The 7,443-nt window shown below is 45.8% G+C and overlaps 1 long non-coding RNA gene across 1 annotated transcript; it reads left to right on the forward strand.

The window, feature by feature from the left end:
• On the forward strand, nucleotides 1-6,182 carry LOC144724399 (uncharacterized). Its single transcript, XR_013586472.1, has 2 exons — nucleotides 1-539; nucleotides 2,484-6,182. It is a non-coding gene; the product is annotated as an uncharacterized LOC144724399 (long non-coding RNA).
• The last annotated feature ends 1,261 nt before the right edge of the window (nucleotides 6,183-7,443 follow it).

The following is a 7,443-nucleotide window of genomic DNA, read 5'->3' on the forward strand; positions in this document are numbered from 1 at the left end:
GAGGCGTGGGCACTTGACTCATCCCCTGCTGATGCCCTCGACTTCACCATCTCTCTTGCTATCACTTGCCCTATATTGCTCTCGAACAGTCACATCACTGTCCATTATTTCTCCATTTAACCAATTTCACCGGCTGACATTTCTAACTCTTTTCCTCCTCTCTACGCTGTGTGTGCATTTTCCGTGTCTCTGCTATTTCCTCTCCTTTTTTTACGTTCCAATAATTTATCCCTCCTTTGTCTCCTCATTATTCTCTTTCCCCGTATCCATAACTCCCAATCCCTCTCTCCCCCTTGCCTGCCCGCTCCACCTAAGCCTGTCCTAATAACCGGCTCGCTCCCCCACTTGCGTTCGACATGGTGAAGTGCCTGGTTCGCATCCGCACCAAGGTGCCCGTCACCCTGCGCATGGCGAACCATTGCACGGGCGACCTGCGGATACGGGTGCTGAACCTGGGTCCTCTGGTGCGGGGCCCGGCTCTCCAGCCCACCCCTGCCCTTGCAGCGCCAGCCTCCTCCCAGGGTCACGCGTGAGAGCAGGTAAGACGGACAGGTGCGCGCGCGCGTGCACGTGCGCACGTGTTCACGTATACGGAGATGCAAAGATAATACTGCCACAATGACCGCTCCACCTCGATCGAGCCTTCGTGGACTTTGGGCAAGTTGCTTGTTTGCACAAGGCATCGGGCGCTTGAGTCGACCTAAAGGGGGAGGCTGGGAACCGGTTCAGCTCTCACTTGCCACTGATAGTCACGGCCAGGAATCGACTGCCCGTTTTAACATACACGTGCGCACACGTAACAATGCACGCGCACACATACTGTGTATATACGCAACAATTGCCCTTTTACACGAAGTGGCAATCGCCACGGCGTTTGTGCTAAGCTAGATGAACTTTGAGGACACACATGAAGCGTCGAAGGGCTTGGTGGTAGGAGGCCAGATGCCAAATTCTCTATCCATGTGCGATAGTGGAGATGTAGAGAATTTCAACTAGACTCACACCTCTACTTTGTTGATTTGGTCAAGGCCTATGATACCACAAAGGTGGTTTTTCATCCCGTATGTTTGACCCTCTGCTCGTGATCATCAAGGACCTTCCTGATGGTGGACAGGCCCAGGTAAAGCTGTGGCTGTAAATCTTGTGCACCATAGGGTCTAAAAATAGATATATATATCCTCTGGCTCGTACATGATTTAACAATTTTTGGCGACATCGTTTATGAAAGTATTTTATGGCTGTACCACTGAAATGTCCATCTGTTATGGATACATTGGGAAGTTGATTGATGCCTCGATGTGGTAATGGCCTCGTTTCCTGCTGGTCAACAATGTTATGTATACTGACAGTAAAACATGCTACTGTAATTGCTGTCCACTCTGCTGAACGTGGAACTTGCCACAAAGAGGTGGGGCCTTAACATCAGTCCCGCCGAAATAAACGGCCTCCCTGGGTAGTGGGTACCCTGTCATCAACAACTCTACCCCCTCAACCCTCCGTGAGTTATGGGGTGGTTGTGGAGAGGGTGGTGGTCAATGTGATAATGGCCAACTCCGGTTTGGCAGCAGAGGTCCCACTCCGAATTAGTCACGCAAGATTATCTGTTTAATCGGCTGCGTAACACTGCGTGACATCTGCCTCGCCTTTCACTCCACGTGTTGCTCCGCCGAGAGGCTAGCCTCGTGACCGACTTGAGCATTAAAATAAAGTAATAAGGTGCAACTGAGTGGCCACCTTAGCCAACACTTGGGACCAGTAATAGAAGGCATATAATTAATTCGCCTTACCTGCGATCTTCCATAAATATTCATCTTTGGTGCCCCCCACCACCACTGAATATGAACACCGTGATCATTCATACTCTCATGTCCTGCCTCCTGTTGATGAGAGAGTGAGGCCACAATGGCCTGGGACTCGTTGCCTCCCACAGCCCCCGACTGCCATGCTCCCAGGTTCCCTCCATGATTTTGTTCGTAACAAAGCCACTGCCCGAGTGTTTGATGTTGGCCTGCCCCATTTCGAGCATTGTTCAGACCTAATGGTGACTGGAGCCAGAACCAGTCCAGCTCTATTGCACAGATATCCAAGCGGTATTAGTTCAGCTCTCAAAAGGGGAATGGCAGCCTTTCTTCCCCAACAATCCTTGAGAAATTCCCACATGGCCAGCCTTAGCAATTGCCCGTTATTCTTTGAGGCTCTCCGAGTTGGAAGTTTCAAATATCTGGCTCCTCCAAAAGGAGTCTGACCAGATAGAACTATGCAGGATATGAGAGTGGACAGTGAACATGGGTACATGGAGTCAATGGAGATTTACATATGGGTGTTATCAGCATATAAATAGTGTCCAATGATACATCTGGAGCGGTCTTTGCCCAGTGCTATATTGGTCATTTGGTATGTGGGTGTGTATGCATGCGTCCCTACACAGGTGTGTGTAGCTATGAGTCATCCAGCTGCTGTGTGCCTGTGTGTGACTGTGGCAGGCTGTGACGTGCGGGATACAAACCTGTTCATGGAGCTGATCTCATCTGGATGATATTGAGTTCCAAGCATTCCATCGGTGAAAAAAATCAACACCTCGTTTGCCATCAAATCAACTTCTTGGCCACAACTCCTGGCGCAACACAGGCAAAAATAAAACGCTGAGGACTGCGTTTAGAGTCCTGGGGAAACAAAGGCCGAAAATGCGTTGCCACCATTCTCATCTCATGAAGGGCGAACATCAACTACTCGGAGCAGACCGCACAGACTCAAATCTACAACTGTCACGTTTAATTTATTTATTCAGCAGCAACTTTGCGGTTGTAAAAATCGTTTCAACACGATGCACACAACCACTGAGCCTGCTCGTCAAAGAAGCCGTCTCAATAACCATTTCAACGCGTACCTGTGAGCACCAATGGAACTGTGCATTGAATGACCTCATCCTCTGCTCAAAAATATAACAAGGCTTGGCGACCTTGAAGCGATCGAGTGGCCCCTTGCAGAGAGCACAAAAAACACAATTACCTCGGGTCCACCGAAGCATTCATTCATTTTGACCTTAGGTAGTGACGGTATTCATTGTGATTTACAACTGAAGGTGCCAATTATTATGATTGACAACATGGTATCTGATACTTGAAGATTGCAAAGCTTGCTAGATTGATGGTTATTCTGCATTTGTGATGTAGATACACATTGTTTGATCATATTTGAATATCACTGCAGTCGTCCCCCCCCCCCCCCCTTTTGTGCGTGAACATTAATGTCCGAATGATGTTTTTTTTTTAAACCCTGAAGAACTGCAGCAGAAAGAGAGATGTGGAAGCTGAGAAACAATGCATCGGGCAGGGTTGAGAAGTCGAGCTACCACTTAAACACAAGAGAGGTCTCTTGAATGCTAAGAGCGTCAATAATACTCCTCGTGCCCTCTCTTGCGTAGCGATTACTCAAGTTCAGGTACCCATCAACAACACAGCATTTTAAATATCAACCCTAACCTGAAGGTTAACACGTTGAAGCGTTACTCGATATGCACCGGCACTTGTGTCGAGGAACGAATGTACAACGTCGAAAGGAAGCTTGAGATAGCTTATTTTAATCGAGAAACACCATGTTTTCATCACTAGCTACCGTGTAAAGGATGATGTAGACTGAATGGGAAAATCAATGGAGGCGATGATTAATAAGAATAGGTTTTACCCATTTTTGGCAATAAAACAGGAGGTGTTAAGATGTTCAAACACCAAATAGATACCTTTAAAAAGGCATCAAGTCTGCATTAACCACACATACTTGAAGAAAAACTTGCAAACAAACATGCTCTGATAATTATATTCATTGCCCTTGAAACTGATTGGCCTACACCAGGACAATCCATATATTATCAGAGCATGTTTGTTTGCATGTTTTGCAGACTTGATGCCTTGCAAAAGGTGTCTATTTAGTATTTGACGTGTTTTATTGTCATTTTTGGATACTGGCAAAAAGCTCCCATAAGATATCAATGGCGGTGTGACGATGCATCGATGATCAGACATTGTGTTGATGACGCACCTCCTCAAAAGCTTGCATTTTCATGATCTAGGGTGGTGATTCTGTTAAAGGAAATGTTTATTTTCGTTATTTTCATTTTCCTGTTACGGTAGCGGCCACGAAGTGACCGCCAGTGGTCATCTGAACCCATTGCACACAAATTTTTCAACAAACTGTCGATTCTGTTTCCTGTGATGTGATGCATATATCGTGAGCTTAGGAGTCGATATTCATTGTTGCAGTTACAAGTCATACTTGGAATGGGGGACAGCTTTAATAAACCAAGACAGCACAGGGCTTCTGTCAGCTCTCCTAGTATTTCAATGTATTTTTGATCTGTCTTAGGCCCTTCTTATAGCTTTACAGCTGAGCTAGGTAAGGCTGAATCAGAGTAATCTGGCAACACAGCTCATGACATGGAAGATGTTCAGCGTTGGTGATAATCCAGAGTGTGAACAGGGTGGAAACTTTAATTGACATTTCAGAGATCCTGGCTCAATACTGTAGTCTAATCGGAGTTATAATACTTGGATAACTGCATCGGTTTTCACTGAATCAAAAGCATGTTCTTCATTTACAAAAGCCAAGCATGATGGTGTTTTAAGGGTTTGTTGTTTGGATAATAATAGATCAACTTGTAATGCGTTGCACAGTACAGGGACACCTCTACTTACGAACACTCGACTTACGAACTTTCAGAGATACGAACAAACTTGTCCGTATGTCCAGTTGCCTGTTCGGACCGAGAGTCGTAAGTTAAACTGCTGCGCAATAGATGGCAGTGGTGGTATTTACATCTGAAGAACGTGAAAAACCAGTGGCATAGACATCAAAAGGAGATTTTCGACTTTTAAAGCCATTCACCATGTTTAGTGTACACACTGCACAACATGTTTGGGATCGACAGGAGTAAAGTTGGACTTACGAACAAATCGACTTACGAACAGACCTCTGGAACCTAACTCGTAAGTAGAGGAGTTCCTGTATTGGCTCACTCTCCAAGAGAGAGAACGACTCGGAGGCAGGAGAACTACAGACAAGCAGAAAATGCAGCCACACGGTGACTCGGCACTTCAACAATTGCCCAAACTCGGTGGTGCTCTATATATTAAGATGTTTTCAGCCAAACAACTACTATTTACGTGAAGGAGCCAACCTGAAAAAAAAAACTTTGACTCCGACAAGAAAATACTCTCTCCCATGCAGAAAGAATAGATGGAGATTTTGTCCACATTTTTCTGCACCGCCTTCTGGCAAGCCAGAGTATGGCACCTCAATAATCATGGGAAGGGAGTTTCACAACTTTTGTTTGATCCGCCAATCCCCGCCTCCACAATGCTGGGTTACAGGAGTGCATAGCCACCACTGCCTGGCTAAATGTAATTGATCCTCCAATTTTTGGTTAATTGGAAGAAGAACGTTTACTAAAACCAGCTAAATCATCCATTATTCTGTTCCGTTCGATGTTTGTGAACATGTTATGGACGTGAGAAGAGACTACATAGACATGTCCAACATGTTGGCAATTCCCAGCTGGATAAATCCTCTCCGCGCTGTGTCAGTTGTGGCGGTTAAGGACATAATGTATGGAAAATGAATAAGGAATGGGAAAGGTGAGAGAGAAGACAAAGAATGGGATATGAAGGAAAAATTAAGATAAAAACTGTAGCAAAGGGTCACTAAACATGTTTGCTAGGGGGGAAGAGGCTACATGAGGGCCCCGACGCTGCTTCACAGAGAGCAGCATCTCGATAATAGAGGTTTTTGGGTTAAATCGCGTAAATATAAATGTGTCGTTAAACTTACCACCACCCGACACCGCCAATTAGTAAGGTTTGTCACGTAAACAATTCGTTACTAGTATAGCCCACCGGTGTGTTGGAAAGTAAACCCACACAACATTGACAATTCGGGTGCGACGTTTCGCCAGGAGTTACAACTCGTATCGCCAGGCGACACAAAGTATATTTACGCGATCCAACAGAGCAGCGTCTATTTTCAGAGGGGGCGGTGGGGAGAGGGGAGGGATTCAGAGTGGCAGTGGCCACGCAGAAGACGCAATGATTTATGGGAGGTTTGAGCTGGTACGGCATCCCTTATTTAACCGGATGGAGAGTAAATTCCGAGACATTTGCTGTGCTTCACAATAAAATATTTAATTGAAATAAGTGTTGTTTATTTGATTTTAAAAAGTTGTTTGAAAATGTGATAATATGGACAGAAATGCATATGTAATTCCAATAAAAAAAAACGCATCATATTTACACGTACATATGACGCCCTTTGTTAATCCACTACTGGATGAAAACCTCGATGTACGATTTCTGGGGGTAATTTAGCCATATTTCACCACGCAGGTCAGTGCAGGTTGATCAAGGCAGGGAGCATAGACATAGCACCAGAGTACGGCACAACAGTGTTTTTTAACTTCCCTATGTTGTCCACAATGTAGCTCCGACTGACTACCAGGATAAAAAACGCCATCGATTTATTTTTAATATATATTCATAATAAAAAAATATTTTAGGAAAAAGTGATTGAGAGTTAAGTTACAGGTGAAAAATTACAATCACAGCTCTAAACATAATGATTATATCAAAGCCGTGCTTAAAAGTATAGTGCCGTATAACACATCCCTGCGGAGGGAGCTGGTAGGAACGTTGGGTTGCTCGGTCAATGGCCAGGGTCAACGGCGGCGTGGTGTGTTCCGCAAATATGCCCGACTGTGAGGGCGGGCACAAGCCGGCGTGAGTAGGTTAAACGTTGAGTTTTATAAGGGCACCACGGGGTGACCAGCCCCTCCCCACCCAGCCCCACCTTCCCACCTTCCCCACCCAGCCCCTCCCCACCCAGCCCCTCCCCACCCAGCCCCTCCCCTCCCAGCCCCTCCCCATCCTCCCCACCCAGCCCCTCCCTCCCCACCCAGCCCCTCCCTGCACGACGGACACAATAATCCTATGTGTGCTGGTGTAACCAGGAGGTTCCTACCAGTAATAACAAGTAAGTTCTACATCCCGATATCAACCCACTGCTGGAAGCAGGCTCCCACACACCATGTTAATCATGGGGATGTTTTGACCATACTTCACCGTACTGGTCAGTGCGGCTTGCTGAAGAGGGAGCTCAAGCCCAATTCAAATGCAGTTTGATTTTTCCCTGATGCGAGCAATAGTCTGGAATCCAACTCGGGAAAATGTATATTTGAATGAGTCATTTCTCATATTTAATGAAGGAAACCCATTGTTTCACCCGGTGATTCACTGGAAAAAATATATAATTAATTTTGTACAGCATCAGTCATGCAGATTGCATCTCCACGGTCGCTGAGGAACCACAGACAAGCTGAAAGGCTGCCAGGCGGTGAACCAACACAATTTCTCCACAGTCCTCGATATGTTAAGTTATTTTCAGCCAATGAGTGAGTGT

This window comes from Lampetra planeri, chromosome 20, assembly GCF_965212315.1.
Source record: "Lampetra planeri chromosome 20, kcLamPlan1.2.h2, whole genome shotgun sequence".
Lineage (NCBI taxonomy): Eukaryota > Metazoa > Chordata > Hyperoartia > Petromyzontiformes > Petromyzontidae > Lampetra > Lampetra planeri.